Source organism: Corvus kubaryi, unplaced genomic scaffold (genome assembly GCF_017639235.1).
Source record: "Corvus kubaryi isolate FWS band 111438036 unplaced genomic scaffold, C.kubaryi_AGA036_p1.0 74, whole genome shotgun sequence".
In the NCBI taxonomy this organism is placed as follows: domain Eukaryota; kingdom Metazoa; phylum Chordata; class Aves; order Passeriformes; family Corvidae; genus Corvus; species Corvus kubaryi.
The window spans coordinates 2,974,849-3,000,471 of record NW_024582061.1 but is presented as its reverse complement, the minus strand read 5'-3'; the positions used below and the strand labels follow the sequence as shown (position 1 = coordinate 3,000,471).

General features: G+C 39.5%; 1 protein-coding gene and 1 long non-coding RNA gene across 5 annotated transcripts in view; one reads left to right on the top strand and one right to left on the bottom strand.

Annotated features, from left to right (window-relative positions):
* The window catches only part of CCDC91 (coiled-coil domain containing 91), a 117,367-nt gene extending 100,540 nt beyond the window's left edge, over positions 1-16,827 (bottom strand). The window contains exons 1-2 of one of the 4 annotated variants that reach the window (XM_042050709.1): positions 16,730-16,827; positions 15,144-15,294 (exon numbers count right to left, since the gene is read on the bottom strand). The gene's annotated coding sequence lies outside the window, so the exon portion shown is untranslated. Of the gene's footprint in view, positions 1-15,143; positions 15,295-16,417; positions 16,553-16,680 lie in introns of those variants that run through there. The other 3 variants (XM_042050706.1, XM_042050707.1, XM_042050710.1) reach the window with 3 other exon arrangements.
* Positions 16,761-19,419, top strand: LOC121675344. The gene is made up of 2 exons (XR_006020060.1): positions 16,761-16,850; positions 17,019-19,419. It is a non-coding gene; the product is annotated as an uncharacterized LOC121675344 (long non-coding RNA).
* Positions 19,420-25,623: the final 6,204 nt, after the last annotated feature.

Below are 25,623 nucleotides of genomic sequence, written 5' to 3'. Positions count from 1 at the left end.
AGAGAGAGAGAAAGAGAGAGAGAGAAAGAGAGAGAGAGAAAGAGAGAAAAATCAACAACAAAACCATTTTTACCACTTAGTCCTTTTCTCAGGAGACACCCCCTGAAGTAAAAGATCCAGATCCTGCAAGAAGCAGGTAAGATTCTATATCCTATGATGTGATGTTCCACACCTACCATTAGTAATTTTGAAATAATTCTACTTTCACATACCAATGCTCTAAGTACAAAACAATACCAGAAAAAGTTGTAGCATTTGTAACAGCTTAATGTAACAAGACCATCTTACACAATCTGTAAGACTTCCATAACTGCCTTTCCGACTGCAAAAGCATTTTTAGAAGAACAAAGAACCATATATAAAAAACCACTAAAAAATACACCTTTTTCTTTAGCTTCATATAGCCTTTATAAAAGAAATTTGAATAATCATTAGAAATAATATTCTCATCTTCAAGGTACTGAACTAGTATAAAAAAAACCGTCAGAAACTCCACAAAAACTGGTATTAAGATAATCTACAAAATAAATTCCACAAAAATTTGTGATTTAGAATTTGAGGGCACTCTTCTTCAGCATAGACTTTTAGCTTTTATAAACAGTGAGCAAAGCAAGAAAAAGCAATAAAGTGAAAATTCCAAGTCCATTTCACTTCCGTAGCTCAGACACAGCTACACAAAAAAGAAATCAAGAGTTCCAGTTTTATCCACAAAAGGAAAATGAGAGCTCCTACAGAGAAGGCAGGTACTGGTTTTCAAATTCACTTATGACATAGGAGGGAAAAAAAAAAAAACAACACACCACCACTGCCTTGTGTGGAAAACCTATTCAAGAACTGTCAATTACTCAACTATATCCTAAAAGAAACTAACAGAGAAAACCAGGAAACCCATGTTCTCTGAAATTTCCCCCAACTTTGACAATCATCTACTTAAAAAATACCAACTTCTTCTCTCTAGAAATTCAAAGATGATTTCAAATTTCAAATAATACCTTACCTACTCCAGAGGAAGTATTAAAATATGGTATTATTCAGCATATTTCAGTATCTGCAGAACCTATCTTTGCCAAGATTTAATTCTAACAGCTTCAGTAACTCAAGAGTTAGATCTTCAGTCTTCACCTTCTTAGACCTTCAGTCTTCACCATAATTGGTTTATTGTGACCAGAACATGGAAAAGCTAGTTTTTGCTTTATAAAAATAAAGGATCACACAGTTAACTAGTTTTTACATTTCTCTAATGGCCCTCTCTAAGCTTTCTCTTTCACAAATACCTTTTTACTTCAAAAGCCACACATTTTTACAAAATGTACATAAACTTCTGTGAGAAGTCTGGCGAAGTTGATACAATTCAAACATACTGTGCTTTGGAGGAAATCCCTCTCTTCTCACCAGGCCTTCTCCCCATCCACCTCCAAAAAGAAATCTCAGAAAGTACCTTGAATTAAACTGGAATTAAACATTCCTGTTTAGCACAGTCAGGCAATACCTATAATTAATCAACATCAAGTCCAGAACAGCAATCTCTGAACCCTGATTGAGACTAATGACAATCAGAAGGCCTGGAATTCAGTTTGTATTCTAAAGAAAAAAAAAAAAAGGGGAGAAAAGCCTGACTTGTCATCTGCTAATTAGGTCACAAATATCAGACACCATGGGTCCCACAAATGCCTGAGAAAAAGTGACTACAGCAGACTAATAACTCTCATACTTAAAGTATTCTCATTTTACTGGAATCCATAAATTGGACGCAGTCTTCTGAAAGACAGAGCCAGGCTGTTCTCAGAGCTGCACTGGGATTAGGACAAAACCCTTAGGACAGAAGTTGGAATAGTGAAAATGGTGACCAGGTATTGGAACAGGCTGCCCACAGACATGGTGGACTCCTCATTCCTGAGGATAATCACAAAAAATTCAAGTGGACAGGGCCATGACCCACGTGCTCTAACCAGACCTGCTTTAAGCAGCAGTTTGGATAAGAAAACCTCCAAATGCCCCTTCCACAGATGGTCTATTTTTCAATGTATTCAGTTTGATCCAGAACAGTATCATTAAAAGAAAAAGTGAATCCATTTTTGACATTGTTCTTCAGCTGAACTGTACTAATAATTACCAACATCTGTCCAAGATCATTTATGACTGAATTTGCTGACGACAGAAGAACCAACCTCAAAAGAGGAACATGAAAGGGAAAGAGTAGCTCTAGAATCTTCATTGCTGTAGGAGGAATAAAAAGAGGGAAAGCCTAATGAAGTGTACCGGAAAGGAGCCTAGGGGAAAGATGGAGAGAGACTACTGACAAGGGCCTGGAGTGACAGGACAAGGGGGAATGGCTTCACACTGGCAGAGAGCAGGTTTAGTTTGGATATGAGGCAGAAATTGTTCCCTGTGAGGGTGGGGAGGCCCTGGCACAGGTTGCCCAGAGAAGCTGTGGCTGCCCCATCCCTGGAAGTGTTGAAGGACAGGTTGGATGGGGCTCTGAGCAATCTGGGATAGTGGAAGATGTCCCTGCCCATGGCACAGGGGTAGAGTGAGATGATCTTGAAGGTCCCTTACAGCCCAAACCATTCCATGATTCTATGTTTCTATGAAATATTTTCATCATAAGTTCAAAGAAAAAATATCTTACATAAATCTCTGTACTCAACAGAAATGTTTCTTGAAAAAGGCTGAGGTGAACTTTTGGCATTAAGAAAAAAAAATCCCGACAAGAAAGCAAAACTGCATGGGGATGCTTCTTCTTTGGAAGTAATAAAATACTTTGTTAATTCATTAATTCATTCAAAACCATTCCTAGGAATCACTAAATGGTACTATCTGATCGTGAACATGCTAAGACATCTACAAATAGCAACTCTTTTTCTCAAAAAGAAAAGTCTAATGCTTCATAATGTATCAATGGTTCTTTGAGCCGGTTTCAGTAGTCTCAGCCTGTATCTTCCTCTTGGCCTTGACAGACACAGTGCTTTGAAATTCAGGGCTTCCCTCACAAGAAAAGAGCTGATGTCAGTTCCAAGAACTTCATGCAACTGGGCACTCCAATTATATGCTTAATTTTTGTACAGTGCTGATTTAGGAACACAGTCTTTTTACTTAGAAGCAAATAAAGGGTACAGAAACATCTCCTGCTAAGCGTTTGGGAATACTAGGACAAACCGTGGCCTTTCTTCTACAGTTCACATCTGATAAACTTAAGAAATGGAGGGTTTAAAAGTAAAATACAAGGGTCACAGGTGTTTCAAATGCATTCCCACTGAAAATATTACTGAGCTTCAAGAACTCACACTGACAACAGAAATTCTTCTGCTTCTCCACGTTACTGTCAGTAAGCACTGTGAGTAATTGTAATCAATTCTTTTTACCTGCAAATCATAGTAATGTGCTTAAATAGAACTTAAAAAAGAGGTGTCTGCACAATGGAGAAGCTTCCCAAAAGTAAAAGGCACCAAGTTCTGCCTTAAGCAAACTTTGTCACAGAACAGGTATGTGAAAATAGAAGGTTTGACACAATCTTAGTAAGAGCATCATAGCAACACAATTTAATATAACAACATGTCAAACAAAAATCTAAGTCTTTGAATGCATGCTTGTATGGATGTGTGGTAACTTGCACTAATAAATGTCATTAACATCATGAAAAGAGTGCTCAGGACCTTTCATATTAAGAAGGAATATATGCTTTACAGGAAAATAAAAAGTAAAAAAACCCAAAAAACAAAACCCAGGGTAACACCAGGTTTTGTACACCATGATGCATTGCCTAGGAAAATCTGCTGCTGAGTGAATCACTTATTCTAAAAACCAGCACTCCTTCACCAGAAGAAGAATCTTTAAAGTAAAAAAAGAAAAAAACCCTTAAAAATTCTGTAGATCATCTTGTTATACACTTAAAATGAGGCTTTTTATCTTAATTAGAAGTAAAGTAAGATAGCAAAGGTCTCAATATAAAGGATAACCAGTAGACCTGATAGTTAAATATTATGAAAATGATACTCTTTTCCTTTAACTTACATGTAGAAAGTTCACAAAAACTGTGAAATGTCAGCGTTTACAGGTTATCATTCTAATCTTATGTGAGAAAAGCTGACACGTGACCATGGATACTTGAAAAAAAAAAAAACCCCAAAGAACCAAAAACCCCCACAAAACCAGCAGCACATGGAAAGATAGGATTATACTAAGTAAATACATTATGTAAAATAGAATTATACTAAATAAAAATACACAGCATTCCTTTATTATTCCTCTATTATTCTTTTATTATTCTGTGTCTCCTAATGGACTGGAAGACTCACTTTTCCAATTAATAAAACAACTCCCCTCAGCTTCCTCCAAACCCTGGAAGTACAGTACTTCTCACAGGGAAAGGTGTTCATTTCAGGCAAGAAAAAAGATATTAAGCTATTTCTCTGACATGAGATGACATTATCAAAAAGAATAACAATTATGTCTCAGATTTTCAAGTCTTTCTGATTTTATATGACTCAGTTGCAAGTCTTGAAAAAGAACCCCTTAAATAACTCTAATAATATTCATTTCCCCCAATCACCTATTAGAAATTCAGATTTTATGGAAGTTTAATGCAAAAACTGAAACACAACATGACTGGTCATTTAAAAAACCCTTTAAATCCTTTGTTTTGCAAGCTCTAGCTATACAGTTAGAAGCAGAAAAGGCCAGATATTACTTTCCCTCCCATACAGAAAGAAGAAAGCATCATCACTGCACCTTTTTCTCCCTTTACTAATACTTAAAAAGAAGACTTGATGACCTTTTGTTCACATATTAAGCAGATTAATTTAATTTTCCATACAGTCCTAAAGAGATGGTTCAGTTCATGAAGAAGCAATTCATGACGTGACTTAAAATTCATTTTCATATGACTCTTACAAAGCAAACTGGAGAGGTTTCACATTGTCCAACTCCCAACTCATAAACAAGTAAAATGAAAATCCTAATGTGCTTTCCAACAGAAAACACTGCTGCCAGAATGTCTGTGCACATTATCCTTTTTTCATCATCTTCAGTTTTGGTCTGCTCCTAAGCACGCAACACAACACTTTTCATCACATGACCTTTGACCAAATGGGTATTATCATAATTATATGTTCTCTGTTGCAATCAAAAAAAAAAAAAAAAAAAATTTACTTCTCACAGAAAAGGCTGATTGCCACCAATGCCTTTGTAATAACGCTGAGGGAGCTGCAAACACAGATTCCAGATCAGGCCAGAGTGAAAACGGGATTAGGGCTCAACACCTAAATACGTTTCTTTTAATCAGATCACAGTACTTTAAAATAATTTATTTCTTCAGGTTGATTCTTTATGCATTTCTAGAATACAGTTCTTCTCTAGTCCCAAAGCTTTTGACAAGGACTTGTCAGCCCTACCACGCCCTTGTCAGAAAGAGGGAGATGTTTCCTAAAAAGTCCCATACTCAGCAAGTCACCAGGACATTTAGGTACCAAGTATGTGAGGAAGGCTCTGATACCAAGAATATCACATGTCAGTTAACAATTAAGTAAAAATTATTTCTCATTCAAGAAGAGTTAAACTCCCCCAACCCCAAATCAATAGACAAAACCAAAATGCTCCACATCTTCCTGGTCTAAAAGAAACCAATTGTTCCTTCTCCCATGTCATTTATTTTAAATCACAATTTTATGTGTCCTCTAAGACCTTTGTTAAGCTGGAAATAAATGCATGCCTAACAGATATTCATCCTAAAGTATAAAACTTCCATACACACAGAACACATGAACAAGAACAAAACAGTAATAAGCTGTAGTGGACACTTAGTTATTTATACAAGCACACAGTGAAACTGGAAATAATATACTTGAGAATTCATGGAATTATTTAAGGTAGCAAGGGCCTTACATATTCATGGAGCTTAATGGCTTTTGAAACCAGCACTGTTTAAAGAGAACTACTGAAATTTATCCAGAAATTACTATGCAAAACTATCCCTTCTGGCAATGCTGTGAAAACCGGCAGAACATTCGGGTTCCAAAGTGCAAACTACATGTAGAGTGATATCTTTTAACTACATTAATTATTGGGCAATTACATAGTCTTCAGTCAGCAAAATTCCCAATGAAAACAAGTTCTGCTTGACTAAAGTCAGCAAGAAAAAACTTGAATATTTGAACAATAACCATTAATGCCCTACACTTACACTCAACAGTAATTAAAAAAACTGCATTTAGCAATTAAAAGTTTCAGGTGATAACTATAATTTTCTGTAGAGGCTTTGACAAAAAAATGTATGTGAATAGACAACTTCAAGCTAATCCAGTCGTCTTCTAAAATATATGATTGTAAAAAACAGAATTAACAGAATTAACAGAATTAACTCACAACTATCTTCTTCACTCATAGTGAGTAGTATGTTAGGTTACTCCTACAATCAAATTACTACCTTCCCCAGGACAAATACTGCTCACTGCACAACTTACACAAAAAATTATCGTAAAACATTTCACTAAATAGGAACAACAACAAAAAAGTTTTTATTTTTAATCCAAAATGCCAAAAACAATTTTAAGAAATTCAAATCCAGCATATTTCACGAGAGCAACTGCTCAGGAGGGAGCCTGGCTGGCAGGAACCAGAATTCTGGCCAGGAGCCTGCCTGTTCCAGTCTACCTAAGACTAGAACTAAACCCAGCTCTAAGAATGCTGGTCTCCTTTCAGCCTTCCCATACTGTATGATCTGTTTACCCACTGCTTTTCTGATCCCATATTGTTTCCCCACTTTCCCCTGCCCCTAGCCCTGGCCACTCCCTCGGGCTCTCCCTACTGGTCCTGTACCCCAACTCCGCCCATGTACCACCCCTGAGCCCCTGAGCAAACCCCCTGCGCCTGAATCAGGAGGTCTCTCTGTCTCTGGGGATCACCAGGATGGGATGTAACCTTTAAAGGTCCTCTGAAACCCTCAGGGAGGGACCCTTCTTGCCTCCTTCACCATCACTGGGTTGTAGAGCTGATAGCTGGCCAGAGCAAAAGTGCGGGGCCATCCAAAAATGAAAAGGACAGAATGGCTGCCCTGCCCTAAGCAGCCCCGCGGAGCTCCCAGGGAAAGCTGCAGCTTGCTAAACTAAACCTAGCGCTGCAACACCACACTTTATTATTTGGTGTGTGGTTCTATAACTCAAACCTAATGGAGGGACCGGGACTGGATTAATGAGCAAAAACTAGTCCGTAGCCTCTGCTGTACCAAAAATACTGTCAGTGTCCTATCCTTTGTCAGCTTTACCAACTCCACATGTTCTGCAGTCATGTACAGTTAAATCAAGTTAAATACACATAATTTTTAAAATATAATAATTTTTCCATGGGATTCAATGTGGAAATAAAATTTAACATTAAAAAAAAAATCTTAAAACACAAAACTCTTATTTATTAACTAGACACTGTAATCAGATCATGGTGTATTTTACGCCACGAGGAAATTGGAAAGATTTTAGCATAGATGCTACTGAAAGACAACCATTTAAAATCAAAATGTATTCTGTTTTTGCAACAACTTTGTTACCTTTTTTCTTTTAAGAAAAAATATTCAAGTATGTTAGGAGAATTACTTCATTTCTGAGTGTGTTTTACATACACTACATCTAGATCATCACTTACAAAAAGTGATTTACATTTTTGTAACTATTTTTGAACACTCTCACTACTCAAGTATTGATCCATTTTACTAAAAACATGTTTAATACAGTTCACGTCACAATAACTCAATAACTTAACCTCTTCTGTCTTTCCTAAACACACTCTGGAATACATTAAAGCAATTTAGCAAGTCAGTATCTTGTCAAAACATTGTGAAACCTTTTACTGATAAGTTCATTTTCTGACAGTATTACCTTGGGCCCTTATAAATGCATGACAAAGGTGGTTTACTTCTAAAGGTACGCTCTGAAAGTACTAAGGTTTTATACTACATAATTTCAGCTTGTTATAATAAAAAGGAAAAAAGAAACACAAAACAAAACCCAAAAAGTCAACTACTAACTTTGCTCAACTGTGAAAGTATCACTGGGGCAACACAGGTCTGTGTACATAGATGTAGATATACATATAGATATATATATATATGTAGATATATATAAAGAGAAAGACAAAGAACACACATTTTCAGATAGTAAAACAAAAAAGGATCTACGTATAGCAAAGTCTTTGGGGCACACAGTCAATTTAAATGTAGTATATTCCAAATGGAAGTCTAATTTGCCTCAGTTTTTGAAATTTTCAAGCACATTAGTACTTGTCTCTTCTCCACTTAAACAAGATTCTTAAACCAATATTGCCCTTTCAACCCCAACTGAGGGCAAATCAGGCCTCTTTATAAACCTTAAAGGCAGTTCATGAGTGCATTTATAAGGATAATTTAACTAAATCCCAGGTACCTTCATTATTGATGGAAGTGATATAGCTGTATCACACACTTTTTAAGCACTCTTTAACTAGTAAAAGTATTCACAAAGGTCCTAAATCAGAAGCTATTTTTTATGTTCTAACAGTAAAATTAATCTGGTCCTGGAGTAACAGTATCTCATTTTATCATTCATCACACTGTGATAAATCCTAAATTTCTGTAAGAGTCATTTTTAAGTGGAGTAAACAAAAGTGGTTTTAAACTCATTTCCTGAGACCCCTTCCAGAGTCAGTTTACAATGCTATTGTCCATCAGTGCTAACCAAATGTGCAGGAACTTATCTGGGGGAAAAAATAAAGAAAAAGGGGAGGGGGGGGGGAAGTGTCTTGGGTAAACATCAGAGGAGAGGCCAACAAAGCAGATATCCTGGTGGGAGTGTGTTACAGCCTACCCAACCAGGATGAAGAGACTGATGAAATATTCTCTGAAGGACTGGGAGAAATCTCACAATCACTGGCCCTTGGTTCTCATGTGGAACTTCAATTTACCAGGTATCTGCTGGAAACAAAATACAGCAGAGGGGAAACAGGACTGCAAGGATGGCATGAGGTCCTGCAGGGAGGAATTTAGGAGGGCCCAAGCCCAACTAAAACTTAACCTGGCTACTGCACTAGTACAATAGTACAAAAAAACAATACAAAAATGATTTTATAAATACAATAGCAACAAAAGGAGGGTTAAATCTCCATCCTCATTGGATGCAGGGGAAAATAATAGTGAGAAAGGATGAGGAAAAGGCTGAGGTACTTAGTGCTGTCTTCGCCCCAGTCTTCGGTAGCAAGACCAGGTGTCCCCAGGGTACCCAGCCCTGAGCTGAAAGAGAGGGAGAGGGAGCAGAAAGAACACCCACAACCCAGAAGAAGATGCTCATTGAGTGACCTGCTGTGCCTCTCAGACACACACAGGTCTGCAGGGCTGGCTGGGATTCACCTGAGGGTGCTGAGCAAGCTGCTGAAAGAGCCCACAGAGCCACTTCCAGTCACTTACCAGCAGTCCTGGCTAATTAGGGAGGTCCCAGTTGGCTCCGATCTAGAAACAGAGAGGGAAGGATGATCTGACCTGATCTCCTCTGACAAGGTGACCCACTTTTTGCATCAGGCAAAGGCTTTGGATATTGTTTACCTGGACTTTCAGTAAAACTTATCTTTTTCCAAAGGCTTCACCTGGAGAAACTGGCTGCTCCTGGCTTGGACATGTGCATTCTTTGCTGCATAAAATAAATGGCTGGGTGGACAGGCCCAGAGGGTTGTGAATGGAGTGGCTGAGGGAGCTGGGAAAGGGGCTCAGCCTGGAGAAAATGAGGCTCAGGGGGGACCTTCTGGCTCTCCACAACTCCTTGACAGGAGGGTGCAGTCAGGTGAGGGTTGGGCTCTGCTCCCAGGGAACAAGGGACAGGACAAGGGTAAATAGCCTCAAGCTGTGCCAGCAGAGGTTTAGATTGGATATTGGGAAAAAAAATTCTTCGCTAAAACCATGGTCAAGCACTGGAAAAGGCTACCCAGGGCAGTGGTGGAATCACCAACCCTGGAGGTATGTAAAGACATGTGGATGTGGTTAGTGGTGAACTTGGCAGTGTGAGGCTAATGGTTGGACCCTTGGAGGTCTTCTCCAACCTTAACAATTCCATGATTTCAAACTAAGTACAACTTTTCTTCAATCTACAGTTGATCAGGCCAAGATACTGATTTTTTACTGTGACAGCTTATGAGCTAAAAGCAAGCTGACTGTGGCATGTGCATCATGTGGAAACCTCTTCAGAAACTCACTGTTAGACTATTTCAGAAGCTGCACCCCATGGAAAGTCCTTTTTAAAAGCATAGCTGGCAAATGCATGCCAAAATATTTTGGTTTCCATCTAAGTCTACACTAAATCCAATCCTCAGAGACAGGATTTCCACTTTATTTCTCTCTATACACACACACTAAGCTCAAGAACGGTAACATAGTAAAGTGTTGTTAAAGTTTTGAAAAAAGCAAGCCTAGCACAAAGAACTTGACTGTAGGTCTCTCTTCCTCAGAAATTTAAAAAAATCCCAAACATCACTGTGTTCTGCAGTAAATAAAAGATATTTAAGCAAAAACATACATATTTAATATAAATGGATACTAAAACAAATTCGAAGTAAAGCAATTCCATCTTTCTCTAAGTCTACCTCAAGATAAAATAACTCAATTCTAGCAGTGGGTTCTGGCAAAGTATTTAATGAGGAATGAAGAACTACAAGACCAAGTTTTGGCAACAATACATAAAATATTGGATAGCTTTTACCTGCATTCACTTTATTCAGAAACCTTAAGGAGACACAGAATGAACATTAAGGAAACACAGAATGAATTTATAATATTTAGTACATTATTTAGTACATTTATTTATTTACAATCTAACCAAAGTTTAGAAAGCAAAACCATTTCTAAACCTTTGGACATTTTGTATTTTGAATCTTCAAATTTTTTTGTGGGATTATTTCACTTGAATATAAACACCTGGGAAGGAAACAAAAATTACTTCTGAGCTTCTAATTTTAAGGCTTGTAGGGTTGTTACAAAGAATCCTTTCATAATCTTGTATATTGAAATCAAATTGCTTTTGAATTGATGCAATGGATTGTTAGTTTCTGCTTCCCAGACGAAGGGGGTTTGTTCAGCTGGGTTTTTAAATGTTAAACTACTTCCAGGGCTAGGTTAAGCAACCTGTTTCGCTGTAGGAGATTATATTCACTTTTTGTGAGTATGGTTATTAACTGATGAAGCACCTCTAAACCTGCTCACCTTCTTCCAGATTTCTTCTGCCTTCAGCCAATGTGCCCAAAGAACATGTGCAACAGCAAGGATGTCTACAGCAGTGATTTTCTTGAAAAGTCCACAGCTTAGAGCAAGCATCCCTTTCAGCTCATATTTATTCACCTCTCCCACAGCTGCATCTGCTCCCCAGACTGTTCACAGAATAGGATAGTTCCAGCTACAAGGGACTTGCAGCAATCATCTGGTCCAACAGCCTGAGCCCTCACCAGAAGTCAGAGCACATTAGGAAGGGAATTGTCCAAGTGCCTCTGAGACACGGACACGCCTGGGGCACCGGCCACCTCTCTGGAAGCCTCCCCCCTGCCTGGCCACCCTCATGGAGGGCACCCCTCAGCCTCCCTCTCTCCAAACTGCACAAACCCAAAAGTCCTTGCCTGCTCCTCACAGGACGTGCCTTCCATTGTATCCATACTGAGGTATGGAATTTCCACTCCATTTTCATACTCACTCATTGTCACTTGAAGGGGATGATTGCAATTGGTGAATTTTTCACCTACTCAGATCAAAAGATGTGGTGCCTTGGTGTGGCTGTGCTGCCACACGAGAGCTCTCAAGAATGCAGTGGTTCACAGCCGGAGTACAATTCTCCAGCAGGTACAAAAGCTGAAACACAATCAGCCAGCATGCTCAAACACTGATAGCAATGCCCCCGTGAACTGCTTTTCTAGAAATAACACAGCACATTAAATCCCTTTTTAAGTCCTTTGTTGAAGGAAAAGCAACAGCTCTAGTAATAGATCCAAGGCTACAGCCTTGAAATCACTAGTTTTCACACTGGAATAATTTGAGTTTGGTTTTGCACCTCAAGATGTGCTTGCACACCTTAAATCCTTCATTTCCAAAGAAATCAAGTTTTAAATACTGTGAGCCCTTAGTGCCAGATTCCAACTGTACTCTTCCAAGCAACCTACCCTCCAGCAGAGATTGCTTTGCCCTGTACACATCTGCTACAGCCTCATAACCCAGAGGAAAGTTGAATAAAAGCAGAAGTCTCAATTTGGAACCACCCCTACTAGCAGCATAAATTATTTTAATTACTTTTTCCAAAAGCAAACAAACGGTCCCAACCATTACTGTTGCACAGTCACCTAAAATCAGTTTATGTATGTGCACAAAAATTTGCCATCTTTTCCAGGACTGCACTAAAATGAGAGGAATATTGCTGAAGTCTATGGAAGAATGGGTCAAGATCTGACTTACATTTCACTGCAAGTGAAAACTTGCCTGACTAGTTAATATTTGAGTATTATGATGCCATATGTTATCAGATAAGAAGGTTCAAATTTGGTTTTTTAATCAAGGAAACTGCTGAATAGGTGAAAACTCTACATTCTAAAACTTACCACAGTTGTTCACGGGAACCCTAAAAATCAGAATTTAGCCCTGTATCATTTTCACTAAGTGGACGTTTTTAAAGACCTCAGAGTTTCACAAACTCCCTGAGATTTTAGATCTTTTTTTTTTGTACTAAATAAGCACTATAGTTTAGACATACTTGATTTTCTAAAAAACAGAAGTCTTGCAAATACAACCGAAGACATATTTTAAGCTAAAGCCATTTCCAAATTCTTCTCTGAAAGACATACAAAACTGGAATTTTTATCACTCCAATGACAAATAGAAAAACCTGCTTTTCTTTCATAGGCATTAGATAGGTATGATAAACATTTCTCTTTCTGAGGATCCGAAATGGCTTTTTAAGTATTACGCCCATTCCTGTAGCTCTAATTCAAAGGATGGGAAAGTTTGCTAGGCAGTGTCTGTTACAAGGTGATCACAGGAAATTTTAGCCTCATGTGTGCCAACCAACTTAAGGCAGACACAGATGTCACATAAAGCTGCTGGAAAACTGCAGAAGAATTCTACAAAAATTACATCCCTAAAAACCTCTTGAGGAACATCCACTGCAACTTGTACACATAAGTAAAAAACTTAATTCACTTTTTTCTTAATTCAGAAAGTCCTCTATGATTACTTAGAAAGAAATTTATGGGTACGTAATTCTGTTTCTCCAACCACTCCCTAGAATGGGATTTACATTTTTAATGGTTTAACTGAAAGAGTGGACAGAACTCCCACGAATCATTTCAGTCACACCTAAAATAAATCTGCCAACTGAACAATGAAAAGGAAAAAAGCCTGCTATGTCAGAAAAGCAAAATTCTTCACACTGGTCAATCCCAAACTTCTCAGGACAAAGTAATACAAATCCTACTGTATGCTAAGAAAGTTTAGATAATAGAATTCTACATTAAGAAAATGACAAATCACTTCATTTTTATCTGTAAAAATAGTACCACTTCTGGAGACTCAGGTGTGGAGAGCAGGTGCCTTTGCTTAAGGGATGCAAAGTGACGAGGGAATATTAGGATTGCAAGATGCCTTATCAGAAACGATAAATCCAACCCTCAAATTTAAGGTATTTATTTTTATTAACACCAGCAGGGGTTATTTCCACATAAATCTAAAGCCTTTAGAAGTATGAGATAGAAAAAGGAAAAACAACTCCTGCACTTTGAATTTCTGATGCATTCTCTCATTTATAAATAACAAAGTAATGAAGCTAACAGATGTTAAAATAGTTTCTGAAAGTCACCTTGAAACACTTTTTAGATGATCTGCCACTACACTGCACTTAAAGGTAGATTTAGTCCACTTAACTTAAAATTTAGACTGTGTAGCCTGAGACTTGTAGTGTACTGGGGGGAAAGCCCTACAGAAAGAAAACCAGCTGAAAAAGTTCTGAGTATCAAGACTGGTTTAACAAGAATTTTTCTCCTTCATTATTATGACCAAATTAGTTTTCCATGAGCAGAAAGAACTTTCCTGTAAGGGCACTCGAGCATGAAGCACTGCACAGATGAACAGCAGCAGATTACACCACACACGAGGGTACCGGGCCCTGCACACACCAACCACACCTCATGTACCTGCACATGGGCAGGAAGGGGCTGTGGATTTTACTTTTAAGGATTCACAAAAAGTGTGCTTCCATCAAACCTCAAACTTTTTTCCACTTGGTGTTGCAAGCTTTCCTGGAAGCTGGGTTTTCAGCAGGAACCCAGCCAAGTGTTCAGACAGACACTGCACTTAGATATCTGTCTCAGCAGCTCTGTAAAGATGTGGGGAATTATTGCCCTTAAGATTGCGATCCACTTGTTCCTCTGGACCAGAAATAGGCTTCATAGCATAACTGCATTTTGGCACCTCTAAACCTGTGTGGCTGTCATCAGCCTGACAGCACAGAAGCAGCTAACAGTGCCTAGACAGCCAGTACTCTTCACCAAGCTCTGGCAGTAGTTGTCTCACTTGGAAAGAGATGTGAAGGAGCTGGCCCCAACAGCCCATGGTGTTCAAAGACATGCAGAAAACAGTCAAGGAGCTCCTAATTAAGTGCAGAAGGACTGAAACTGCATTGAGAGTTCTAGTGAGGCATGGTTTGACCACTGTGCCTCCAAATCCTCGTGAAGGTTTATGTGTGAACGTGACAGAAGCCAATGTGTCACCTGGTATGCTCAGTTTTCAACCATTCCAGGTAGAATCAAACTGGTAGGAAGCCTTAAACTGAATTATAGCAATAGTCAGAGAAAGATTTGGATAAAAACAAATCCAAAGGTGACAGACCCTATTTTAATGCCAGTTGTCCTAATCTGGTGTGTACATGACCCACCCACCCCCTCAGCTGAGCTACAGTAAAACATCACCTCAGCTTCAATGTGCCAGACTAACAGCAGAAAGCATTACTGGTGGAACTACTCACAAAAACACATTGAGCCACAGAGCACATAAATTTATCTCTTGTATTTAATTGTCTTCCTTTCAAAATACTCTTAAGACATTTTAAGAGGCTCTGAAAAAAAAGGTTCTGGGATTATCTACCCTTCATTCAGCATCCAAGCATCACCTGATTGAACGCTACTGTGATTTTCTTCTTTCAGATCCTACCAGCATGAGGATCGCTACTGCACTCAACAGACACTGTCTGCCCTGCAGTCTGTGTTTGAGGATGGTCAGCAGCCTGCTTCCAGTATTAGGGAGTGAGAAACTGAGAGCCCCTGAAGGAAAAACAAGGAAGTAATTACAACACTAGCATCAACATTACTTCAGACATTCAAGCCATGGATGTGGAGGCACTCAGGACATGGAAAAAATATATATGGAAGAGCAATTTCTGAAGAGCAGAAAGGCAAACAGCCAGGAAGTGCTGAGAACAAAAACTATTAAGCAGGTCCACTGAAACAGGTGTTCAAGCACTGTGACAAAAACTACCCGAAGTTCCTTTAAAATGCTGCAGTAAGGTGGCAAAAGATGCATTCATGGTGTGCAATTGATAGGCAAAAGGAATTGCTAACATAGGAAAGAAAAACTGCTTATGAGAAATACTAGTCTCCTGACAAGAACCAAAGCTGCAGAGAGAGTTCATCATGACAATATCCCAGAGCAGAATGGGGTCAGGTGCTGAGGTACCAAGAGGACACAATCAACCCTATTTATTACACATATCAGAAGCCTCAAACTCCTAAAATGGTTAAAGACCAGATTTATAGAAAGTGGTTTAGATGCCTGAAGATTCAGAGAGATTTTCAGGAATACTTCAACGCCTAACTCCATTTATAGTAACAGATACTAGGCGCCCATGCACCTCTGAAAAATCAGACAGGGTATTTCACAACTGAAAGATTCTGGACAATGTTTGAAAACTTGGCCACGTACAGTTTGACCTTGGAAGCAAAAGAGCAAAGAACTCATAGCCAGGATTTCCAAACCTCTGGGCTAGAGAACTACTCCAAGGGTTCTCCCGTTGACAGGGACACCAGTTTTGTGGTGCAGGGAAGGAAGGTGCAGGGAAGGAAGGCAGGCCCCTGCTGCTCCCCTAAACTACTTCTGAACTCCCCTTTTGCAGGAACCCTTGTCACATCACTAAGGACATCACCAGCATCACACACAAGTGTGAGCGCTGTGGCACAGGGACGGCTCAGAGGGGTCAGGCAGGTGAGGGGGCAGGTGGAGGCAGGTGAGGGCAGATGAAGGTGTGTGAGCTGCAGTACAGGAGGGCTTAGAGGAGGAGTCAGGCAGGTGGAGGCAGGAGAAGGTAGGTGCAGGTAGGTGGAGGCACGAGAAGGCAGGTGAAGGCATGTGGAAGCAGGTGGAGGCAGGAGGAAGCAGGTGGAGCCGGACCTCGCAGGGCCATCCCAGCACCCACGCTCCGGCCGGGCTCTGCCGCCCGCTCGGCCAGCGGGGCTCCTGGCTGTGACCCGGGCGGGCAGGGCCGTGATCCCGGCAGGCAGGGCTGTGAGCCGGGGCTGGCACGGCTGTGATCCAGCCGGGACCAGCGCCCGCTCCGGCCGGCCTGCCCCGGCCCGTCCCCGCTCCCCGCCCGCCGGCGCGGCCTCACCCGGATGTGGATCCGGCCGCCCCCCCACCCCCGCGGCCGAGGTCACCTTGATGCCGCCGAGCTGGATCGTGTGTCCGCAGGCTGCGTTGTCTCACCTTTTGTAAACGCAACTGATGGCGTCAGATAACTTCTACTATAAGAGTTGCTTAATGAAGGAAAGAGCCTTGTGTTTCGAGCAGTGCGTAAGATTACATCACCCGGATAAATATGCATTAGGTAGGCGGAGAGGATTAGATAGGCGGGTCCATGTGGGTTTAGCTATATAAAAGATGCAAGTTATTACCACCTGAGCGTGGTTTCCAGAAAGCTTCGCTGCTGTGCGCTCTTTAGAGAATAAAGAGGATTTATTCTGTAAACTTTCTAAGCTACTCTCTCTGTGTTTAGGGAGCTCCTAAAGTTGGGAATAGTGCCCACAGCGCCGGGAGCTGCTGCTGCTCATCGCGGCCGGGCTCCGGGCCGCCCCCGCCGCTCCCTGTCCCTGCCGGGCAGCCACTAGAGTGACCGCTGGAGTCACCGCTGGAATCGCGGCTGGCATCACCTCCGGCGCCGGTGTCGGAGCAGCCCCGGCCCTGGATGGAGCCTCTGGCCCTTGGCCTTTGGTTCCCGGCCAGTGGTTGCTCACCCAGCCCGACCGGAGCTCGGTGCGTGGCAGAGCAGCAGCGGCGTCCCTTCAGTGTCATCCCAGAATCACAGGATCCTGAGGGCTGGAAGGGACCTCTGGAAATCATCCAGTGCAACCTCCCTGCCAAGGCAGGGTCACGCAGAGCAGGTGACACAGCGGTGGGTTTGGAATGTCTCCAGAGAGGGAGAATCCACACCCTTCCCGGGCAGCTGTTCTAGTGCTCTGCCACTCTCAATGTAAAGAAGTTCTTCCTCATGTTGAAATGAAGCTTGTTAGGTTTTAGTTTTTAGCCTTTGCTCCTCATACTGTCAATGGGTACCACTGGAAGGAGTCTGGTCCCTCCTCTTGGCACTCCTTTGAGATATTTATCTGCATTAATGGGATCCCCTCTCAGTCCTGTCTTCTCCAGAATAAACAGGCCCAGCTCCCACAGTCCCTCCTCATCAGAGATGTACTCCACACTCATCATCGTTGTGGCCCTTCTCCAGTAGCTCCTTGTCTTTCTTGTACTAAGAAGTATCAAAATGAATCAGGATCTGGCAGGACGGTGAGGATCACACCAACCCTGGGAGAGATAAGCCTTTGTGCCATTCTCTGAGAGGACATGGCATAAAGAGGCCAAAATAAGGGCAAGCAGCCAAGTTGTGAACGACATGCTGTGATGAACTGGGAAAACAACAGGTTAATTTCACTGCTGAACCGCTTTTGTGAACAGGACAGTGTCAGTATCTAGTAGATAGATACTTAATGAACAGTACATTGAAAGTCACAGAATGAAAAAGATGTCATATAATAGCACTGGAACAGGACCTTGCAGTGGTTTTCCTATTCCATACTACATGAAGAAATGTGAGATCACAGAATCACAGACTGGTTTGGCTTGCAAAGGACCTTAAAGCTCATCCAGTTCCACCCCTGCCCTGGGTGGGGACACCTTCCACTATCCCAGGTTGCTCCAAGCCCTGTCCACCCTGGCCTTGGACACTTCCAGGGATGGGGCAGCCACAGCTTCTCTGGGCAGCCTGTGCCAGGGCCTCACCAAGATATTATTAAGAAATGAAAATGATGGTGTAGGTTATGTATTGCATTATACCTGACTGCAGCATTCCTGAAGGTAGCTATGGAACATGATTTTGGGGGGGGTAAATAGCATACACCTTTATCACTCTTCTTCCAATATATGCCATAAAAAAACCCCCCAACTTGTGCCTATGTGCCTGAGCACTATAAAATTTGACAGTTTGATGGAAGTTTCTGAAACATTCATGCTTGGGAGACAAAAACAATAATTAAGGGCTTGTTTTCTGCATTAATTAATCTTCTTCTGCAGTATTATCCCAGCTAAAGACTATTACGTCAGTCAGATGGTAGAATTTCCTCTTGGATGCAAAAGGGGAAAAAATATCTCCCTAAAAATACCTTCTCGATATTCTATAATAATGTTGGTGCATTCAATAGTTTCTATAAATTTTTAGTCAGTAGTTATTTGGCTGGTTTCTGTAATGCTAAAAATGAATGTTGAGATTCTCAGAACTTCAGGAGGTTCTTCCCAGGATGGTGTTCAAACCTGCTCTGAGGCCTGGAGTGCCTACTCCTGTTTTGTCAATAAACTGAAGATTTCCCTTTTTTTTAGTATCAAGATATTATTCTCTTTGTACAGATTAATGTAAATTTGGATTACTGAAGGCAGTAATCCTTAAGTATGTTACGTTTATCATCAATGTGTTCTTGTATTGCATCTCTGTAAAATATTCCTTTTCTGGTTTAGAATTTGCCATACTGTTTTGCAGAAGGAATAAGGGTTTTCTGGGCAAAAAGCCAAGAAAGGTAGCTCTTACCAAGCTAAATTAGATAATTACAATTTCACTGTGTCTTTAAAGCGCAGCTGTGTCTTTTGGGTTGTGAGAATTAGTATTTAGTACACTTAACTTTACACTTTCTTCTTATCTAAAGGAAAATGTCCCCTCAAAGTGCAGACTCCTCTAATTAGCTCATTTTCTCCATTTTGAAATTCAGTAGAAGTAATTGTATTCCTTATTACAATCTATTATTATTATTCCTGAGTTTAATGTTTTATAACGGCCATTATCTGATTTCTCTTATTTTTTCCCATGTCTGAATTTGGAAGATGAGAAAAATAAAAGCACTTTTGTTTTGATTTTCCACTGAAGCAGGTGCATTAATTTTGTATCTTCTATCCTTAATTTATATACCAGCAGCACAAGAGGAAAGTGTGCTTAGTATACTAGAACTGTTCCAAAAATGAATTAAAATATTAAGGTTTTTTTATGTATGATTATGTTTAGCTTGTCCAAAAATCCATTTCAACATCTTTTCCACACAATTTAGATTTTTGTAACACAGGCCTCTGTCTCTGGTTGGGGTTTTTTGTTTATTTGTTTATTGGGTTTTTTAAAGGCTGTAATTTTTGAAATATCTGTATTTTTGGTTTCCTTGGGGTCTGATGTGGTTTTGTTTTGATGATCATCTTCCTATCTTCCCTACTGAGTTGGCACACTGTAGCCCTGGAAATAAGCTGCTGGTGGTGAATCTACTTTGAATTTGACTTCATCTGACCCGTCTCAAGGCACCCATAAGCTCACTTTGAAAATCTCCCTGGATAATGTTCCTTATATTCTAGCAGTATTTCCTGTTGTAGTGCACCCTCAGGAAACAGGGCCAAAATTTTCTTACTGTCCAGCACTGCATTTCATTGAATACCCCAATTTGGTCAGGCCATCAGTATAAATTTTTGGCATTTTTTCCAAAGCAGCATTAATTCTTGACAGCCACTGTATTTTGGGAAACTGAAGGATGAAGAAGCAAAATGTAAACAAGAAAATCTATTTGTCTCAGTCTCAGACTCATTCCTTGAAATGGACAATTTAATAAGTGCAAATTTAGCAAGCAAAGAAAAAATCAAGAGGAGGAAACACATTTCAAACTGTACACTGATTACAGCTTTTAAAAGGAATCAGGAAGAAAAAGCTGTATGGGAGGCTTGTATGATTGAATGTAGTAAATAGCAAAAGGTTGATTGTTTATATTTTTTAGATGTACTCAGCTTTAAACTATGTCCCTCTCTAGAGCTTTATGAAATATGAAAAAGGCCTTTCATAATACTGAAAAACAGAAGGTCCAGTATAATTGCACCCAAAATAGTTTGAACCAATCTAAGACCAAAAGACATCTTAATTTGGGCTGAATGTTATTGTTTTGTCTCCTAGAGAGCGAAGTTTATAGAGATTCCTGTCAGTTCTGGAACTTTTTTTTTTAATTCATTCAGTCTTACATGGTAACACTGGGTGGTTATAAATAGGTGGGTGATACCTCCCTTCATATGAGCATTTTTGTGTGGTTTGAAGCCAGTCATATTTGTGGGTCTTCCAAAGGAAACAATGTTTGTAATGCTGTTGGACTGGAGGCTTTTTTTAACATCCTGGTAGAGAAATAAGCAAAACTGCTGAACAAGCATGATTTATAAAGTGCTTATGGATTGATTTACCACTGTTAAATGCCATCATTAACCTACCAGGCAGACTTCCTTACTGAGGGTAGTTGGTGATAAAACACAACAAAATGAAGTACTTTCTTTTCTTACCCCGAGGCAAATGGAGACAATGGGGTGTGGGACAGTGAGATTCTTTATATGAAAGGTAACCACTATTTTTTTTTTAAATAGAACCAAGGCTTAGGGAATCTAAAGTCTATATGATCCATTGTTTGGTGATCAACAGGGAAGAATGGACCAAGTTCACCTTGTTGCCAAGCTACCATTTCCAAGAGAAGAACCAACATAGTCTCTCATTCTTGTGGTCGCTATTAGGAGAAGGTCCAGTCAGTTTGAAAGGGCAGGAGAAGAAAATGCTGTGTTAACCGTGAAAGTAGCCATCATGTGTAGGATAATTTAGGCTGTTTCATCAGCTTAAATCTCTGATTTCTACCCTATTGAGGTACCCGCCTACTTCAGTCCTCACAATTGGCCATAAAGCAAAAAGGGTATTTGTTGCTAGACCACAGTCCACCTTAGAAAAATTCTGCCACCCTTTTCTCACCACTGAAAAACCCACAGTCAAGGAATACTATACTTGTTTGCCTATTACAGTTTCATAGGAAAAAACATGGTATAGAAATAATTGTCATTTCCTTTCAAGAAAATTTACTAAATGTAGACATTTAAAACTCCTGATATTAAACAAAAACCACTGTAATGATTATCCTCTGCCTATTATGATATATTTCTCCTTTTAGATGACAGTAGCAGAACCAAGAGGCCACATTCTGAAGTGGGTTTTTTTCCCATTTATAGAATCTGTTTATTGGCAGAAATGCTAAGGTTTCTGCAGCTTCACCAAGAATCATTCTGGTAACATGTTGTACTGTACTTGCCATCTCGAGTCATGCAGTCCTGTCCTTGCAGTCAGTTGGTAGAATTTGCCTAACTAATCTTCTCTAATTATTACAGCTTTTGTGCATCTAAACAGACACCGTACTAGGTGGCTTGGTGTTTTTCTGAGTTGGGTGGTGTTTTGTAAATATTTGATCCTGCTGGTTTTTTAAATCCAGTGGAAGTACTTTTGAGTTTGTAATCAGTGATCTGTTTTTCAGCTACCTTTTTTCCTGGTTTAATTGATTTATATGTTAAGTGCATTTGTATAAGCAGCAATGCTACACTGGAGACATCTTTAGGAAATCATGTTAAAAGGTTTAAGACAGATTTTTGATTCAAAAGCACAACTCTTTTTAAATCAGCTTTTGCTTACATCTGCAAGAGCACTTTATGAACGGTGCTCTTGCTTCAAGTAGTATTTTCCTACAATATTTTAGCTTCCCTTATTTAATGTTAAAATAAATAAATATTTGAGTTCACAGAAATTCTAGAGTAAACAATATTGCACAAAGAAATCACCTAGTTAATCACGGAAAAACTGCACAAGTGCTGGGAGAATAGTTTAGCTGTGAGGGAAATATCCAAGTAGTCCTTTTTAAAGCCATTATGAGCATACTTAGGGCACTTAAAATCAGCCAAACCTCCCCAGCGAGAACCAGGGCTGGATTCTTCAGCTGGCAGCTAATGTACACACATTTTGTAGGCATTTGAAAGGGTGGACAAACAAGGTCCATATATTCTTTCAACACCAAGGGTAAGAACTCTGAACTTTACCCAACAGAAATAGTTTTGGAGGACAAAAGTATTGCCACTTGAAAGCAATTCTATTTTCACACTTGGCTTTTTTAGAGCTCCAGTATTCAGGGCTTCTATGGATCACTCTGAAACATAATTTTATTTATAACAAAATCAGTGTCTTTTCCGCAGTGTTCTGAAATACATGGAGTTAAGCATATGTTGTAGTCTAATGCCCAGTAGCAGAGAAATTCAATGGGCCACAAGTTTTCCTAAAGCTTTTGGTCCTCTTTCTAAGGAATTAAAATTTTATTTTAATTTTTAATACATACTTGACAAGCAAATGACAGGCTTTGCAGCGCTGCTGGATTTATCCCATCGACGCAGTTTTGTGGAGACTCAAGAACTCAAGAAATAAGAGAGAGTTAAATCATGCCACTTCCTTACATTTAGTACCTCTACTCAGAGTACCAATATTTGAAAGATAGAGCTTGATCATAAGAATTTTAGTTGTTTATTACTATTTTGCTAAAATTCCTGAGAAAATTTATTGTAGTAAGTTTGCTGTGTTAATAGTAATGACTTGATATGGACATTAGGTAGTCTAGGAAGTCATGCAGTCAGTCCTGAACTTCCTTTAAGCAGGAACTAACACAGTTCCCTCTAAGCTATGGAAATCCAAAGCTGCATCTCAGAATTTCTAGAATCTCAGAAATGTCAGGTAAGTGATCCAACAGCTAAAAAGGTGGGTGTAAAATATTCCAGAGAACTTGCATGAGCAACTACTCCAGCTGCTCAGGGGATGAGCTGGAGCCCCAAAGAAGGACAACTACTATTGTTTTGGAACAGCTGCTTGGAATCGTGTGTCCTACTGTGCAAAGCATGACTCTAGTACAGTAGTTGAACCAGATGCAGTGCCACATTATTCAGTCTTGGAATCCTCTCTGACCAAACTTGCTGGAACCAGGTACTGCCTCAGATTGCTCAGCATATTAGCATGTAATTCCTTATGAGTGTCTTAATATCCACCATTAAAAATAGCTTGCAGTAAGACCTAAAAATCTTCAGACTGAGAGTCTGAACGCAATCCTGGAGTCATTTATAACCTCCTATTAATTTGTTGTGTTTGAGACAGAAGCAGGCAAACAGCCAGAAAGGCTGTGGAAGAAAAAAATCTTCAATTAGTTCTCATTGTAAAACGCATGCACCTTTTTGTGAGACCTGGACTTTGTCAGCAGCAGTGGCTGCACCCATCACTGTTGGACAGCTCTTAGCCAGGGAATGGCATTCCTTCCACTGGCAGTCAGAGGGGTCTGACCATTCCTTTCTCCAGCAGTAATCCAACAGTGCCGGTCCATTGCACCACCAGGAATGTCATATCCATGTCTACATATAGTCAAAGATCGAGCTTGAAATGACAGAACTAAAAGGAACACATATTCCTGTTCCACTCCTCTTTCCTGAATGAAGACATATTTTTTCCATCTCTTCACAAACACATTTTAGGGAGAATGGTCTGCCTCTGGAATGAGAAGCAATCAATCATTTCTGCTGTTTGATCACTTGCAAAATACCTTCAGCAGGGATTTGTTCATATTGGAGTTCAGAATAATTTGTTTAAAGATGCAGATAGCTGAAATGTAGCAATGGACAATTATATTTCTCTTTAGTTCAAAGATAAAATTAATCACTATTTTATTAAAGTGGCTTTAATGCTGCTAAGTGAAATGGTTTAGCCAAGAATTTGTGTAACAATGTAGTTTTGTTTCATTATAGAAGGAAAAAAATTATGGAATGAAGATCTGGAATAATAATTTTTTCCTATAATTCTATAACAGAAAAATCATGACAAGCAAGCAGCAAATGTTTTGTGTAAATTTTTTTCTCTTTAACCACATGATCCTTTTCTGGGGGATAACATCATAGTGATAGTAGCCAAGCAAATAGGTGATTTCTACTCTGATCCTGATTATTCTTTCATATACTGGAGCTTGTTTTTCTATTTAAAGCACTTCCACGTAATTCAGCTGCTATGCAAAAATTAATTAAAACCATAAAAAGATAGTTTGTCTAGATGTTTTTATTGACAATAGGTAAATGTTTGCTAATGTGCAAGTGTATCAGAGAAACCTCCCGGCAAGCAAAGAATTACAAGTAGCATTGGAGACTTTTAATACTCATAAATTACATTATCACACGGGGAAAATGAGTGAAAAAGACAACCCAAATGTTTCTTTTTTAAAAAAAAGTTCATTGGGCAGACCTGGAAATTGCTGAGCAGGTTGTAAGTGCTACCAACTCTTACTGCTTTTAGCGGGAAAATCTTCTGTTGATGCAGCTATCAAGATATTGCCACTTTGAAAAACCCCATCCAACATAAAACCCTGTTAACCATTTAACAAGTGTTTTAATTACAAAAAAAGTAAAATATTTGCTATGGTATAAACTAAGATTCTTGCATCTAATCCTCAAAAAAAGCTGATACAACATTAGAAATGAACCTCTACTTATGATCTGCCAGTGGTATTTGAAATGCTTGGCAATCATTTTTACCAAAACAAACAATTAAAAAAATGGATTATTGGATTTGTGGTGAGATATTTCAGTAGGCAAATTGTGATGGCCACTACTGTTGGTGGTTTTCATGAACCAATATTTTCATTTCACTAGTGAGCAAAGGAATATTCCTGTTAGGAACACTGCGGATGGATTCACAGCACCAAACAGCGCTTTGTGTTCTCATACCCATTAAGATCATAGAATCACAGAATAGTTTGGGTTGGAAGGGACCTTAAAGACCATTTATTTCCAAACCCTCTGCCGTGGGCAGTATTAGTTGCATAGAATTACTTTGGGCAATCAAGGAATTTATGAGAAAGTGTTGAACACCTGGCATGGCCTGAAATGTTACAATCTCTGTTTACTTACAAGATGTTTTGTGAAACAACTTATGCATATAGACAAAATTTGCATTTCTCAGTTGCACAGAAGATTATTAAACCTTTAAAGTAGTGGAAACATCAGTCTTTTTGAAAACATGTATTAAGACATGTGTCCAAATGTTAAAAAAATTAGATGAATACTTGCAAAACTACTCAGGAGAATTTTTTCCTTAATCCACTGATCCACATTTTAGTACACTATGTACATTAGAGATAACATTATTTATTAGCATATTATAATGGAATATCACACCAGTATATTGTTTGCATGAGTGAAGAAAGCAAAAATGTATTTCCAAA